Below are 17,051 nucleotides of genomic sequence, written 5' to 3'. Positions count from 1 at the left end.
CACAACTAACAGTGGGAAAACAGGCTGCCTAAGTATGGTTCTCAATCAGAGACAACAACTACCCACAACTAACAGTGGGAAAACAGGCTGCCTAAGTATGGTTCTCAATCAGAGACAACAACTACCCACAACTAACAGTGGGAAAACAGGCTGCCTAAGTATGGTTCTCAATCAGAGACAACAACTACCCACAACTAACAGTGGGAAAACAGGCTGCCTGAGTATGGTTCCCAATCAGAGACAACAACTACCCACAACTAACAGTGGGAAAACAGGCTGCCTGAGTATGGTTCTCAATCAGAGACAACAACTACCCACAACTAACAGTGGGGAAACAGGCTGCCTAAGTATGGTTCTCAATCAGAGACAACAACTACCCACAACTAACAGTGGGAAAACAGGCTGCCTAAGTATGGTTCTCAATCAGAGACAACAACTACCCACAACTAACAGTGGGAAAACAGGCTGCCTGAGTATGGTTCCCAATCAGAGACAACAACTACCCACAACTAACAGTGGGAAAACAGGCTGCCTGAGTATGGTTCCCAATCAGAAACAACGATTGACAGGCTGCCTCTGATTGGGAACCATACCAAGCCAAACACATAGAAATATAAACACAAGAACAAAACATAGAATGCCCACCCCAACTCACGCCCTGACCAACCTAAAAATATAAACATACAAAAGGAACTAAGGTCAGGACGTGACAAACGTAAATGTTTTTGCTTTTCATTTTCACTTTGTAAAAATAACATTATAAGATAACAAATGTGGAGCAGACCCAACTAATTTGGAAAATTAAGACAAATCGTAAAGAAAACAGGAAACATTCATCATACTAATGAACACGTTATTATCTCACAGATGTGCGTCCCAAATGGCACCCTGTTCACTACTATCAGCCCCTGGTCAAAATAAATGCACTACAAAGGGATTAGGGTCATATTTTGGGACGCAGAACCCCTCCTCTCGTTCCCCAGGTGAATGAAGGGCCATGGTGGAGTCGGAGAAAAGTCCAGTAATTTAGAAAAATAGGTCCCACAGGTAACGAATACAATTAATATTATCTTATCGGTGGATTTGGAGGGTTCATTCAAAGAATATTTAAATATTGTGATGATAATTAGACGTCTACAATGTTAATTAGGCTTGATAGTTGTTTAATCTATAATAAATAGTTGGTACCATAGGAATGTAGTCTGAGCAGGATTCTGCCTCTTTAATTCCAACACTTGTATATGTGTCATAGTGTGAATAAACTTTTGTCATAACTTTTGTGCACGACTGTAATATTTACATAAGCACCTGTGGCATTTTCACCAAATGAGAATAGCAGAATGCAAACAAGCATAGTTGCTCCATCTCTCTCCCTCTGTCTCTGTCTCTGTTTTTCTCTCTCTCTCTCTCTGTCTCTCTCTCTGTGTCTCTCTTTCTCTGTTTTGCTCTCTTTCTTTCTTTCTTTTTCTCTCTCTCTCTCTCTCTCTCTCTCTCTCTCTCTCTCTCTCTCTGTCTCTCTCTCTCTGTCTCTCTCTCACTCTCTCTCTCTCTCTCTCGCTCTCTCTCTCTCTCTCGCTCTCTCTCTCTCTCTCTCTTTCTCTCTATGGGGCTAAAACTGATTAAACTTCCCATTGCTTTGAATCCTTCATGCAAGCCCAAATCCTGTCATGGACACATGGTAACTGGTGTGGAGCGAAAATGGGCTCTCCTCTCTACAATGCTCCGTATGTCCCTGCTCTGCAGCCATAAAGCATTGGTGCAAATTAAATTAAATCCACTCCAAACCCTCTGCTTTCTGCGTGTAATCTGTAATCCCTACAATAATCCTGGTGGGAGGATAGCGTGCATAATATAATCAGAGTGCTCTTATGAAACTTATCAGAGATACTAACAAGTAGAGAGTTAACAATAGAGATACTAACAGGTAATGGTAGAGATACTAACAGAAAACAGTAGAGTTACTAACAGGTAACAGGAGAGTTACTAACAGGTAACAGTAGAGATATTAACAGGTAACAATAGAGATACTAACAGGTAACAATAGAGATACTAACAGGTAACAGTAGAGATACTAACAGGTAACAAACAGTAGAGATACTAACAGATAGGGAGGTAACAGTAGAGATACTAACAGATAGGGAGGTAACAGTAGAGATGCTAACAGGTAATAATAGAGATACTAACAAGTAACAGTAGAGATACTAACAGGTAACAATAGAGATACTAACAGGTAACAGTAGAGATGCTAACAGGTAACAATAGAGATGCTAACAGGTAACAATAGAGATACTAACAGGTAACAGTAGAGATACTAACAGGTAACAGTAGAGATACTAACAGATAGGGAGGTAACAGTAGAGATACTAACAGGTAACAGTAGCGATGCTAACAGGTAACAGTAGAGAAACTAACAGATAGGGAGGGAACAGTAGCGATGCTAACAGGTAACAGTAGAGATACTAACAGATAGGGAGGTAACAGTAGAGATACTAACAGGTAACAGTAGAGATACTAACAGGTAGGGAGGTAACAGTAGACATGCTAACAGGTAACAGTAGAGATGCTAACAGGTAACAGTAGAGATACTAACAGGTAACAGTAGAGATACTAACAGGTAACAGTAGAGATACTAACAGATAGGGAGGTAACAGTAGAGATACTAACAAATAGGGGGGTTACAGTAGAGATACGGATTTGCATTGAGAAATCACTTCATTGACTACAGAAATAATTGTTGTTGATATGCAGCCATTGACAATGGTAGAGGATGTCAGCTTCAATGCCCTAATGACATATCTAGAACGAGTCTCCAAGATACCATGTCAAAAAACTGCAATGGCCTGGATGGAGAAAATTTACAATTATTACTATCCAAGTACAAAGCTCGGGCTTTCAAACAACAGATTGTTGGACGTCTCTAACAGTAACAGTTGGGATATACCAAAGATTAGGGAGTCAACTGTAGCAGAGAGACTCACTCTCTCTCGCATACGCACACAGGCCCACGGAGTTGCGAAGACAACAGTAGGATTATGTTACACAGCAGACAGCGATCAGCTTTTCTTTAGACAAACAGCACATTGAAGTCTTTGAGATGTGTACCCCATAACACAATAGATGTGTACCCCATAACACAATAGATGTGTACCCCATAACACAATAGATGTGTACCCTATAACACAATAGATGTGTAACCCATAACACAATAGATGTGTACCCTATAACACAATAGATGTGTACCCCATAACACAATATATGTGTAACCCATAACACAATAGATGTGTACCCCATAACACAATATATGTGTAACCCATAACACAATAGATGTGTACCCCATAACACAATAGATGTGTACCCCATAACACAATAGATGTGTAACCCATAACACAATAGATGTGTAACCTATAACACAATAGATGTGTAACCCATAACACAATAGATGTGTACCCCATAACACAATAGATGTGTACCCCATAACACAATAGATGTGTACCCCATAACACAATAGATGTGTACCCCATAACACAATAGATGTGTAACCCATAACACAATAGATGTGTAACCCATAACACAATAGATGTGTAACCCATAACACAATAGATGTGTAACCCATAACACAATAGATGTGTACCCCATAACACAATAGATGTGTACCCCATAACACAACAGATGTGTACTCCATAACACAACAGATGTGCACCCTAGATACCCTATAACACAACATATGTGTACTCCATAACATAACAGATGTGTATCCCTTAACAGAACAGATGTGCACCCTAGATACCCCATAACAGAACCGATTTGTACCCCGTAACACAACAGATGTGTACCCCATAACACAACAGATGTGTACCCTAGACACCCCATAACAGAACCAATTTGTACCCCGTAACACAACAGATGTGTACCCCATAACACAACAGATGTGTACCCCATAATGCAACAGATGTGTACCCCATAACACAACCGATGTGTACCCCATAACACACCAGATGTGTACCCTAGATACCCCATAACACCACAGATGTCTACCCCATTACACAACAGATGTGTACCCCATAATGCAACAGATGTGTACCCTAGATACCCCATAATACAACAGATGTGTACCCCATAACACAACCGATGTGTAACCCCATAACACAACCATCTGTCCTCTGTAGTGTTACCTATATCTGTCCTCTGTAGTGTTACCTATATCTGTCCTCTGTAGTGTTGCCTATATCTGTCCTCTGTAGTGTTACCTATATCTGTCCTCTGTAGTGTTGCCTATATCTGACCTCTGTAGTGTTACCTATATCTGTCCTCTGTAGTGTTACCTTTATCTGTCCTCTGTAGTGTTGCCTATATCTGTCCTCTGTAGTGTTACCTATATCTGTCCTCTGTAGTATTACCTATATCTGTCCTCTGTAGTGTTACCTATATCTGTCCTCTGTAGTGTTACCGACATCTGTCCTCTGTAGTGTTACCTTTATCTGTCTTCTGTAGTGTTACCTTTATCTGTCCTCTGTAGTGTTACCTATATCTGTCCTCTGTAGTGTTGCCTATATCTGTCCTCTGTAGTGTTACCTATATCTGTCCTCTGTAGTGTTACCTATATCTGTCCTCTGTAGTGTTACCTATATCTGTCCTCTGTAGTGTTACCTATATCTGTCCTCTGTAGTGTTGCCTATATCTGTCCTCTGTAGTGTTACCTATATCTGTCTTTGTTCGATGAGCTAAAGCAGAGGCTGTAAATGAAGTCTTCTCACTGACTTGAATAAATGCTTAATTAAAATTGCAGCCAGGAGTTTTTAATGAATAAATCCAGGCTGAATTAGCACCTACTAATAAAAAAAACGCTAATGTTTAATTCATCAGATGAGGAATTTGCGATTCCAATGAGTGACTTCCTAACAGCCTTACAGCCTCTTTTCTCTGTCTCAACATTTGTTTTGGACAAACTTCATGTGATCCGCTCGGAGTTATACAGCATTTTGAGCTGAATTCCAAATGACATCCTATTCCCTATATAGTGCACTACTTTGGACCAGGGCCCAGTGCACTATGAAGGGAATAGGATCTAAAGTAGTGCACTATGTAGGGAATAGGGTGTCATTTGGGGCGGGTGGTGAGATGTTTGTTACAGACTCAAAGCTGCTCCCGGGCCAAGAGTTTTGTTGAGGTTCATTTCCTGGTGTTGTACTTGTAATGGCTTTCTTTTTATCTGAGGTTTAGACCAGAGGGAACTGAAAAGGTCACTGCACTGTCACATTTTATCAGCAGAGACCAGTTTTACACCTTGTACCCCATTCAGGGAGGAGGTGGAAGAGAGGGAACACACACCATTCGGTACGCCTGTTCATATGCAGACAGAGAGCGAGAGAGGCAGAGTGTCATTTCAGACCCAGAGAGAGAGGGAGAGGGAAGTTACAGGCCCAGAGACAGAGGCAGAGTGTCATTTCAGACCCAGAGATAGAGGGATAGTGTCATTAAAGGCCCAGAAAGAGAGGGAGAGGGAAGTTACAGACCCAGAGAGTGAGGCAAAGTGTCATTTCAGGCCCAGAGAGAGGGGCAGTGTCATTTCAGACCTAGAGAGAGAGGGAGAGGGAAGTTACAGACCCAGAGAGAGGGAGAGTGTCATTTCAGACCCAGAGAGAGCGGGAGAGGGAAGTTACAGACCCAGAGAGAGAGGGAGAGTGACATTTCAGACCCAGAGAGAGAGGGAGAGTTTCATTAAAGGCCCAGAGAGAGAGGGAGAGGGAAGTTACAGACCCAGAGAGAGAGGGAGAGTGTCATTTCAGACCCAGAGACAGAGGGAGAGTGTCATAAAAGGCCCAGAGAGAGAGGGAGAGAGAAGTTACAGACCCAGAGAGAGAGGGAGAGTGTCATTTCAGACCCAGAGAGAGAGGGAGAGGGAAGTTACAGACCCAGAGAGAGAGGCAAAGTGTCATCACAGGCCCAGAGAGAGGGACAGTGTAATTTCAGACCTAGAGAGAGAGTGAGAGGGAAGTTACAGACCCAGAGAGAGAGGCAAAGTGTCATTTCAGGCCCAGAGAGAGGGGCAGAGTGTCATTTCAGACCCAGAGAGAGAGGGAGAGTTTCATTAAAGGCCCCGAGAGAGAGGGAGAGGGAAGTTACAGACCCAGAGAGAGAGGGAGAGTGTCATTTCAGACCCAGAGACAGAGGGAGAGTGTCATTAAAGGCCCAGAGAGAGAGGGAGAGGGAAGTTACAGACCCAGAGAGAGAGGGAGAGTGTCATTTCAGACCCATAGAGAGAGGGAGAGGGAAGTTAAAGACTCAGAGAGAGAGGCAAAGTGTCATTTCAGACCCAGAGAGAGAGGGAGAGGGAAGTCACAGACCCAGAGAGAGAGGGAGTGTCATTTCAGACCTAGTGAGAGAGTGAGAGGGAAGTTACAGACCCAGAGAGAGAGTGAGATGGAAGTTACAGACCCAGAGAGAGAGGCAAAGTGTCATTTCAGGCCCAGAGAGAGAGAGAGGGAGAGGGAAGTTACAGACCCAGCGAGAGAGGCACAGTGTCATTTCAGACCCAGAGAGAGGGAGAGTTTCATTACAGGCCCAGAGATAGAGGGAGAGTGTCATTACAGGCCCAGAGAGAGAGGGAGAGTGTCATCACAGGCCCAGAGAGAGAGGGAGAGTGTCATTACAGGCCCATAGAGAGAGGGAGAGTGTCATTACAGGCCCAGAGAGAGAGGGAAAGTGTCATCACAGGCCCAGAGAGAAAGGGAGAGTGTCATCACAGGCCCAGAGAGAGAGGGAGAGTGTCATTACAGGCCCATAGAGAGAGGGAGAGTGTCATTACAGGCCCAGAACAGAGCCAACCTGTGACTGTGGGATACACTGTGAAATAATGTGGGGTTTTTTTAACCAAAGAAGGAAAGTCTGTTCTGTTTTAACCAAGTCAACGTAGAGATAAAGAAGAAGTGAGCCACTATGGGGCTCTGGTCAAACATAGTTCACTATGAAGGGAATAGGCCCCTATGTGGCTCTGGTCAAACATAGTTCACTATGAAGGGAATAGGGCCTTATGGGGCACTATGAAGGGAATAGGGCCCTATGGGGCACTATGAAGGGAATAGGGCCCTATGTGGCTCTGGTCAAACGTAGTTCACGATACACTGAGTGTACAAAACATTAGGAACACCTTCTTAATATTAAGTTGCAGTCGCCGCTTTTGCCCTCAGAACATCCTCAATTTGTCGGGTCGTTGACTCTACATGGTGTTGAATGTGTTCCACAGGGATGCTGGCCCATGTGGACTCTACATGGTGTTGAATGTGTTCCACAGGGATGCTGGCCCATGTGGACTCTACATGGTGTTGAATGTGTTCCACAGGGATGCTGGCCCACGTTGACTCTACATGGTGTTGAATGTGTTCCACAGAGATGCTGGCCCATGTTGACTCTACATGGTGTTGAATGTGTTCCACAGGGATGCTGGCCCACGTTGACTCTATATGGTGTTGAATGTGTTCTACAGGGATGCTGGCCCACGTTGACTCTACATGGTGTTGAATGTGTTCCACAGGGATGCTGGCCCACGTTGACTCTACATGGTGTTGACTGTGTTCCACAGGGATGCTGGCCCACGTTGACTCTACATGGTGTTGAATGTGTTCCACAGGGATGCTGGCCCACGTTGACTCTACATAGTGTTGAATGTGTTCCACAGGGATGCTGGGTCATGGACTCTACATGGTGTTGAATGTGTTCCACAGGGATGCTGGCCCATGTTGACTCTACATGGTGTTGAATGTGTTCCACAGGGATGCTGGCCCACGTTGACTCTACATGGTGTTGAATGTGTTCTACAGGGATGCTGGCCCACGTTGACTCTACATGGTGTTGACTGTGTTCCACAGGGATGCTGGCCCACGTTGACTCTATATGGTGTTGAATGTGTTCTACAGGGATGCTGGCCCACGTTGACTCTACATGGTGTTGAATGTGTTCCACAGGGATGCTGGCCCACGTTGACTCTACATGGTGTTGAATGTGTTCCACAGGGATGCTGGCCCACGTTGACTCTACATAGTGTTGAATGTGTTCCACAGGGATGCTGGGTCATGGACTCTACATGGTGTTGAATGTGTTCCACAGGGATGCTGGTCCATGTTTACTCTACATGGTGTTGAATGTGTTCCACAGGGATGCTGGCCCACGTTGACTCTACATGGTGTTGAATGTGTTCCACAGGGATGCTGGCCCACGTTGACTCTACATGGTGTTGAATGTGTTCCACAGGGATGCTGGCCCACGTTGACTCTACATGGTGTTGAATGTGTTCCACAGGGATGCTGGCCCACGTTGACTCTACATGGTGTTGAATGTGTTCCACAGGGATGCTGGCCCACGTTGACTCTACATGGTGTTGAATGTGTTCCACAGGGATGCTGGCCCATGTTGACTCCAATGCTTCCCACAGTTGTATCAAGTTGGCTGGATGTCCTTTGGGTGGTGGACCATTCTTGATACACACAGGAAACTGTTGAGTGTGAAAAACCCAGCAGTTTTGCAGTTCTTGACACACTCAAACAGGTGCGTCTGGCACCTACTACTATACCCTGTTCAAAGGCACTTAAATATTTAGTCTGAGCCATTCACCCTCTGAATGGCTCACACCCACAATCCATGTCTCAATTGTCGCAAGTTTTAAAAATCCTTCTTTAACCTGTCTCCTCCCCTTCATCTACACTGATTGAAGTGGATATAACAGGTGACATCAATAAGGGATCAATAAGGGATCATGGCATGGCTCACCTGGATTCACCTGGTCAGTCTGTCATGGAAAGAACAGGTGTTCGTCATGTTTTGTACACTCAGTGTAAAGGGAATATTGTTCATTTGGGAGTAAGGGAGTGTAAATGTTTCAACGAAATGTTTGTACAAAATAAAAATAAATCCCAGTGCAGTTATCCCAAAACACTCACTAACAGGTATCGATCATCATAAAGGAAACAAATATGAAACAAACAGCACCAATGCTGTAACGTCAATAGAAGGAGAGATTATTTGGATATAAATCTCTCCGCACGTCATCGTCCTTAACAGTTGGAAACAGGGCAGCGAGTGAGACAGGGAAGAGACAGACGTGAGAGATGTTAAAATGAGAAGGTGGTGAAATTAAATGCAAACTTTGCAGAGATGTAAATGAGCTACGGTGCTTCCCTCTCTCTCTACCAAGCTGTTTGAGGGGATGAATTAGACTACAGAGGCAGTACAGGTACCATGCTGTTTGAGGGGATGAATTAGACTACCGAGGCAGTACAGGTACCATGCTGTTTGAGGGGATGAATTAGACTACAGAGGCAGTACAGGTACCATGCTGTTTGAGGGGATGAATTAGACTACCGAGGCAGTACAGGTACCATGCTGTTTGAGGGGATGAATTAGACTACAGAGGCAGTACAGGTACCATGCTGTTTGAGGGGATGAATTAGACTACAGAGGCAGTACAGGTACCATGCTGTTTGAGGGGATGAATTAAGCTACAGAGGCAGTACAGGTACCATGCTGTTTGAGGGGATGAATTAGACTACAGAGGCAGTACAGGTACCATGCTGTTTGAGGGGATGAATTAAGCTACAGAGGCAGTACAGGTACCATGCTGTTTGAGGGGATGAATTAGACTACAGAGGAAGTACAGGTACCATGCTGAAAGGGAGGCAGTACAGGTACCATGCTGTTTGAGGGGATGAATTAGACTACCGAGGCAGTACAGGTACCATGCTGTTTGAGGTGATGAATTAGACTACAGAGGCAGTACAGGTACCATGCTGTTTGAGGGGATGAATTAGACTACAGAGGCAGTACAGGTACCATTCTGTTTGATGGGATGAATTAGACTACAGAGGCAGTACAGGTACCATGCTGTTTGAGGGGATGAATTAGACTACAGAGGAAGTACAGGTACCATGCTGTTTGAGGGGATGAATTAGACTACAGAGGCAGTACAGGTACCATGCTGAAAGGGAGGCAGTACAGGTACCATGCTGTTTGAGGGGATGAATTAGACTACAGAGGCAGTACAGGTACCATGCTGTTTGAGGGGATGAATTAGACTACAGAGGAAGTACAGGTACCATGCTGAAAGGGAGGCAGTACAGGTACCATGCTGTTTGAGGTGATGAATTAGACTACAGAGGCAGTACAGGTACCATGCTGTTTGAGGGGATGAATTAGACTACAGAGGCAGTACAGGTACCATGCTGTTTGAGGGGATGAATTAGACTACCGAGGCAGTACAGGTACCATGCTGTTTGAGGTGATGAATTAGACTACAGAGGCAGTACAGGTACCATGCTGTTTGAGGGGATGAATTAGACTACAGAGGCAGTACAGGTACCATGCTGTTTGAGGGGATGAATTAGACTACAGAGGCAGTACAGGTACCATGCTGTTTGAGGGGATAAACTAGACTACAGAGGAAGTGCAGGTACCATGCTGAAAGGGAGGCGGTGCAGGTACTAGGCTGTTTGAGGGGATGAATTAGACTACTGAGGCAGTACAGGTACCATGCTGTTTCAGGGGATGAATTAGAATACAGAGCCAGTACAGGTGCCATGCTGTTTGGGGGATGAATTAGACTACAGAGGCAGAACAGGTACCATGCTGAAAGGTAGGCAGTACAGGTACCATGCTGAAAGGGAGGCAGTACAGGTACCATGCTGTTTAAGGGGATGAATTCGACTACAGAGGCAGTACAGGTACCATGCTGAAAGGGAGGCAGTACAGGTACCATGCTGAAAGGGAGGCAGTACAGGTACCATGCTGAAAGGGAGGCAGTAGAGGTACCATGCTGAAAGGAAGGCAGTACAGGTACCATGCTGAAAGGGAGGCAATACAGGTACCATGCTGTTTAAGGGGATGAATTAAACTACAGAGGCAGTACAGGTACCGTGCTGTTTGAGGGGATGAATTAGACTAGAGAGGCAATACAGGTTCCATGCTGTTTGAGGGGATGAATTAGACTACAGAGGCAGTACAGGTACCATGCTGTTTGAGGGGATGAATTAGACTACAGAGGCAGTACAGGTACCATGCTGTTTGAGGGGATGAACTAGACTACAGAGGCAGAACAGGTACCATGCTGTTTGGGGGGAAGAATTAGACTACAGAGGCAGAACAGGTACCATGCTGAAAGGAAGGCAGTACAGGTACCATGCTGAAAGGGAGGCAATACAGGTACCATGCTGTTTGAGGGGATGAATTAGACTACAGAGGCAGTACAGGTACCATGCTGTTTGAGGGGATGAATTAGACTACAGAGGCAGTACAGGTACCATGCTGAAAGGGAGGCAGCGTGAGACCCAACCCGTTGCTGGCAACAGTTCAATAACACTCAGAGTGTTTGGGTTGTTAATCGGATTCATTCCGACATTTCAAAATGTCTCTTTAAAAAAAAAAAAAATGTAATACTTTTTTGCGTGTACTTGTTTGACATTTTACTGCACTGTTATGAGCTGGTAACAAAAGCACTTAACATCTGCTAAACTGTGTCTGAGACCAATACACTTGGAAAGGTTTGAATTTGTTGTTGCCTAGTTGTTTTCTGTAGGTTTCTACACTACTTTCCCTCCACCTACAGCATCTCTGAATATTGTGCAGTTCCTTTGGTTTTGATGCCTCAGGACAGAGTATTGGGGTGGCAGGATAGTCTAGTGGTTAGAGTGTTGGGCCAGTAACTGGAAGGTTGCTGGATCAAGTCCCTGAGCTGACAAGGTGATAGGGTGAATAAGCAGTAGTCATAGTAACTTCACTCTGCCTGGCAGGGAGCAGGATGAATATGCAGTAGTCATAGTAACTTCACTCTGACTGGCAGGGAGCAGGGTGAATATGCAGTAGTCATAGTAACGTCACTCTCCTGGCAGGAAGCAGGGTGAATATGCAGTAGTCATAGTAACGTCACTCTGCCTGTCAGGGAGCAGGGTGAATATGCAGTAGTCATAGTAACTTCACTCTGCCTGGCAGGGAGCAGGGTGAATAAGCAGTAGTCATAGTAACGTCACTCTGCCTGGCAGGGAGCAGGGTGAATAATTAGTAGTCATAGTAACGTCACTCTGCCTGGCAGGGAGCAGGGTGAATAATTAGTAGTCATAGTAACTTCACTCTGCCTGGCAGGGAGCAGGGTGAATATGCAGTAGTCATAGTAACGTCACTCTGCCTGGCAGGGAGCAGGCTGAATAATTAGTAGTCATAGTAACTTCACTCTGCCTGGCAGGGAGCAGGGTGAATATGCAGTAGTCATAGTAACGTCACTCTGCCTGGCAGGGAGCAGGGTGAATAATTAGTAGTCATAGTAACGTCACTCTGCCTGGCAGGGAGCAGGGTGAATAATTAGTAGTCATAGTAACGTCACTCTGCCTGGCAGGGAGCAGGGTGAATATGCAGTAGTCATAGTAACTTCACTCTGCCTGGCAGGGAGCAGGGTGAATAAGCAGTAGTCATAGTAACTTCACTCTGCCTGGCAGGGAGCAGGGTGAATAAGCAGTAGTCATGGTAACTTCACTCTGCCGAGCAGGGTGAATAATTAGTAGTCATAGTAACTTCACTCTGCCTGGCAGGGAGCAGGGTGAATATGCAGTAGTCATAGTAACTTCACTCTGCCTGGCAGGGAGCAGGGTGAATATGCAGTAGTCATAGTAACTTCACTCTGCCTGGCAGGGAGCAGGGTGAATAAGCAGTAGTCATAGTAACTTCACTCTGCCTGGCAAGGAGCAGGGTGAATATGCAGTAGTCATAGTAACTTCACTCTGCCTGGCAAGGAGCAGGGTGAATATGCAGTAGTCATAGTAACTTCACTCTGCCTGGCAAGGAGCAGGGTGAATATGCAGTAGTCATAGTAACTTCACTCTGCCTGGCAGGGAGCAGGGTGAATATGCAGTAGTCATAGTAACTTCACTCTGCCTGGCAGGGAGCAGGGTGAATAAGCAGTAGTCATAGTAACTTCACTCTGCCTGGCAAGGAGCAGGGTGAATATGCAGTAGTCATAGTAACTTCACTCTGCCTGGCAAGGAGCAGGGTGAATATGCAGTAGTCATAGTAACGTCACTCTGCCTGGCAGGGAGCAGGGTGAATATGCAGTAGTCATAGTAACTTCACTCTGCCTGGCAGGGAGCAGGGTGAATAAGCAGTAGTCATAGTAACTTCACTCTGCCTGGCAGGGAGCAGGGTGAATATGCAGTAGTCATGGTAACTTCACTCTGCCTGGCAGGGAGCAGGGTGAATAATTAGTAGTCATAGTAACTTCACTCTGCCTGGCAGGGAGCAGGGTGAATATGCAGTAGTCATAGTAACTTCACTCTGCCTGGCAGGGAGCAGGGTGAATATGCAGTAGTCATAGTAACTTCACTCTGCCTGGCAGGGAGCAGGGTGAATAAGCAGTAGTCATAGTAACTTCACTCTGCCTGGCAAGGAGCAGGGTGAATATGCAGTAGTCATAGTAACTTCACTCTGCCTGGCAAGGAGCAGGGTGAATATGCAGTAGTCATAGTAACTTCACTCTGCCTGGCAAGGAGCAGGGTGAATATGCAGGAGTCATAGTAACTTCACTCTGCCTGGCAGGGAGCAGGGTGAATATGCAGTAGTCATAGTAACTTCACTCTGCCTGGCAGGGAGCAGGGTGAATAAGCAGTAGTCATAGTAACTTCACTCTGCCTGGCAAGGAGCAGGGTGAATATGCAGTAGTCATAGTAACTTCACTCTGCCTGGCAAGGAGCAGGGTGAATATGCAGTAGTCATAGTAACTTCACTCTGCCTGGCAGGGAGCAGGGTGAATATGCAGTAGTCATAGTAACTTCACTCTGCCTGGCAAGGAGCAGGGTGAATATGCAGTAGTCATAGTAACTTCACTCTGCCTGGCAGGGAGCAGGGTGAATATGCAGTAGTCATTGTTCAGGCATGATTAATGATGATGTAGAAGTGATGATAATGATTATGTGTGACATGTATCCCAATTGGCACCCTATTCCCTATGTCGTGCACTACTTTAGATCAGAGCCCTATGGACCCTGGTCAAACATAGTGCGCGAAAAATAATAGAGTGCCATTTGAGACTCATCCTAAACCTCCCTCCAATCTTTTGTGATCTGCCTTTCTGTCACAGTTACAGTGGTCATTGTAGAAGCTTCACACACCTGGCAGAGAGTGCAGGTGTGATTGATGAACGGGTATAAGTGATGATGATGCCTGGGCTGGCTGTTGGCCTTTCTACATAAGGGTCCTCCATCAGCCTGATAAATAACCGCTCATTCTCTGGGCAGAGGCTCGGGGAACAGGAAGGCAGGGCTGTGCTGGTTCTTCTACTGAGGTAATTAGGACCGTGATTAATTTCGGTTGGCCTGTGTCCCATAGTGTTTTGATACAGCCTTCTAATAGGCATACAGTAAGTAGATCGTCTGCATAGCAGGCTGACACTGGTATTTGTCTTGTCTGTGAGTTGTGTAATGGGTTGTCATGGAAACATATTGTTGTTCTATTTAGTCTTAATAAAGGGACATCCACTCCCACCTAGCTTTCGTATTCAATGTCACACTATCCCCTAGTGCTACTACTTTAGACCAGGACCCATAGGGCTTTGTTCACAAGTAGTGCACTATATAGTGAATAAGGATGACGTTTGGGATGGATGTTAGACTTTGCGTATTCCATTAGTCAAGTGATGGTTAACGGTCTGTTCTGTAGTCATTATCATTACAAACAGACATCTAACTGAATCTCCTGGGACGTGTCATTAAATAACAAATAATACTGTTTCGTTTAGGAGAAATACTACCTGTTCAAAGGTCATGCCTAGGTCAATTCAAAGCATAAACCTACAGTACGTTCAGGATTACTGAAGTTATTATCTTCCAGACTAGTTTTAACACATGTAAAGACCTGTGTCCTTCATAGCCTCTTGAGTAATATGTTGGTGATCAACACTTGGCAAAGAGTCTAAACAGTTTTGAAAAAGGGCAGAAAATACAGTGGGTTTTATTAACTTCCGTCTCGCCAAGATAAATAGACGACTTGGAGTTTAATGTTCCCTAAAATGAAGACGTTTCATCCAGACGACTAGTTTTATTATTCTAGCTGACAGGGCATCGTTCATTTACTACACTAAGTTATGTGGCAGAGTCCTTCCCTGTTTGTTGTAGTTTTTGTGCCGCTCTTTTCAATGAAGTAAAAACGACATTCCCTTTTTAAAGGTGAACACGTCGCCTAGCGTTTTGAGTAACTGAATCACGGGGACAATATGTGCTGGGACAATTTCTGGAGACAATTTGCTCTTTTTGACTTTATGTCTACGAAGCATTAAAAGACTGAGAAATGAAATATTTACTTCAGTTTGTTGGTGTTTAAACTCTACAGGATCAGTGTTGAACCTCTACAGGATCAGTGTTTCACCTCTACAGGATCAGTGTTTAACCTCTACAGGATCAGTGTTTAACCTCTACAGGATCAGTGTTTAACCTCTACAGGATCAGTGTTTAACCTCTACAGGATCAGTGTTTAACCTCTACAGGATCAGTGTTTCACCTCTACAGGATCAGTGTTTCAGCTCTACAGGATCAGTGTTTAACCTCTACAGGATCAGTGTTTCACCTCTACAGGATCAGTGTTTAACCTCTACAGGATCAGTGTTTCACCTCTACAGGATCAGTGTTTCACCTCTACAGGATCAGTGTTTCACCTCTACAGGATCAGTGTTTAACCTCTACAGGATCAGTGTTTAACCTCTACAGGATCAGTGTTTCACCTCTACAGGATCAGTGTTTCAGCTCTACAGGATCAGTGTTTAACCTCTACAGGATCAGTGTTTAACCTCCACAGGATCAGTGTTTAACCTCTACAGGATCAGTGTTTAACCTCTACAGGATCAGTGTTTAACCTCTACAGAATCAGTGTTTCACCTCCACAGGATCAGTGTTTAACCTCTACAGGATCAGTGTTTCACCTCTACAGGATCAGTGTTTCACCTCTACAGGATCAGTGTTTAACCTCTACAGGATCAGTGTTTAACCTCTACAGGATCAGTGTTTCACCTCTACAGGATCAGTGTTTCACCTCTACAGGATCAGTGTTTAACCTCCACAGGATCAGTGTTTCACCTCTACAGGATCAGTGTTTCACCTCCACAGGATCAGTGTTTCACCTCTACAGGATCAGTGTTTAACCTCCACAGGATCAGTGTTTAACCTCTACAGGATCAGTGTTTAAACTCTACAGGATCGGTGTTTCACCTCTCTGTTAACTGCATTTGTCTTTTTGTTAACGCTCTCACAATGAGAGCAGATGTTACAGTCTCCCAGTGGCACCCTATTACCTACGTAGTGCACTACTTTTGACCAGGCCCCGATAGGGATTAGAGTGCCGTTTGGAACGCATGTCGGCGTTTTCTAATGGACTTCTGCTCCTTTCATTCACCTGAAGTCACGTTCATCTCTACAGTATTAACAACACATGGATGGTGACTGCCGCAGGGCAGCACACACCAGGGGATTTAAATGTTCTGGTTTTCAGTCATTAATGAGTGGTGTGTGTGTGTGTGTGTGTGTGTGTGTGTGTGTGTGTGTGTGTGTGTGTGTGTGTGTGGATATGATGCTCTCTCTCTCTCTCCTGCTGCTGTCAGCCCTTTAAGAAGATTGATCTATTACATATTTGGAGACAGTGTCTTTGATGAGCTACTGATATTATACCATATATATACCACCAACTCAGTAGTGACGCATGTAATGATATTATACCATATATACACCACCAACTCAGTAGTGATGCATGTAATGATATTATACCATATACCATATATATACCACCAACTCAGTAGTGACGCATGTAATGATATTATACCATATACCATATATATACCACCAACTCAGTAGTGACGCATGTCCAGCAATGCAGTGGTAGTGCTGGGACTGGAGCTGGTGGTAGTGAGGGGACTGGTGGTAGTGAGGGGGCTGGTGGTAGAGAGGGGACTGGTGGTAGTGAGGGGACTGGTGGTAGTGAGGGGACTGGTGGTAGTGTGGGGGCTGGGGCTGGTGGTAGTGAGGGGACTGGTGGTAGTG

The sequence above is a fragment of the Oncorhynchus mykiss genome, chromosome 1, assembly GCF_013265735.2.
Source record: "Oncorhynchus mykiss isolate Arlee chromosome 1, USDA_OmykA_1.1, whole genome shotgun sequence".
NCBI classification, from domain to species: Eukaryota; Metazoa; Chordata; class Actinopteri; order Salmoniformes; family Salmonidae; genus Oncorhynchus; species Oncorhynchus mykiss.
Note: the sequence above shows the minus strand (reverse complement) of the source record.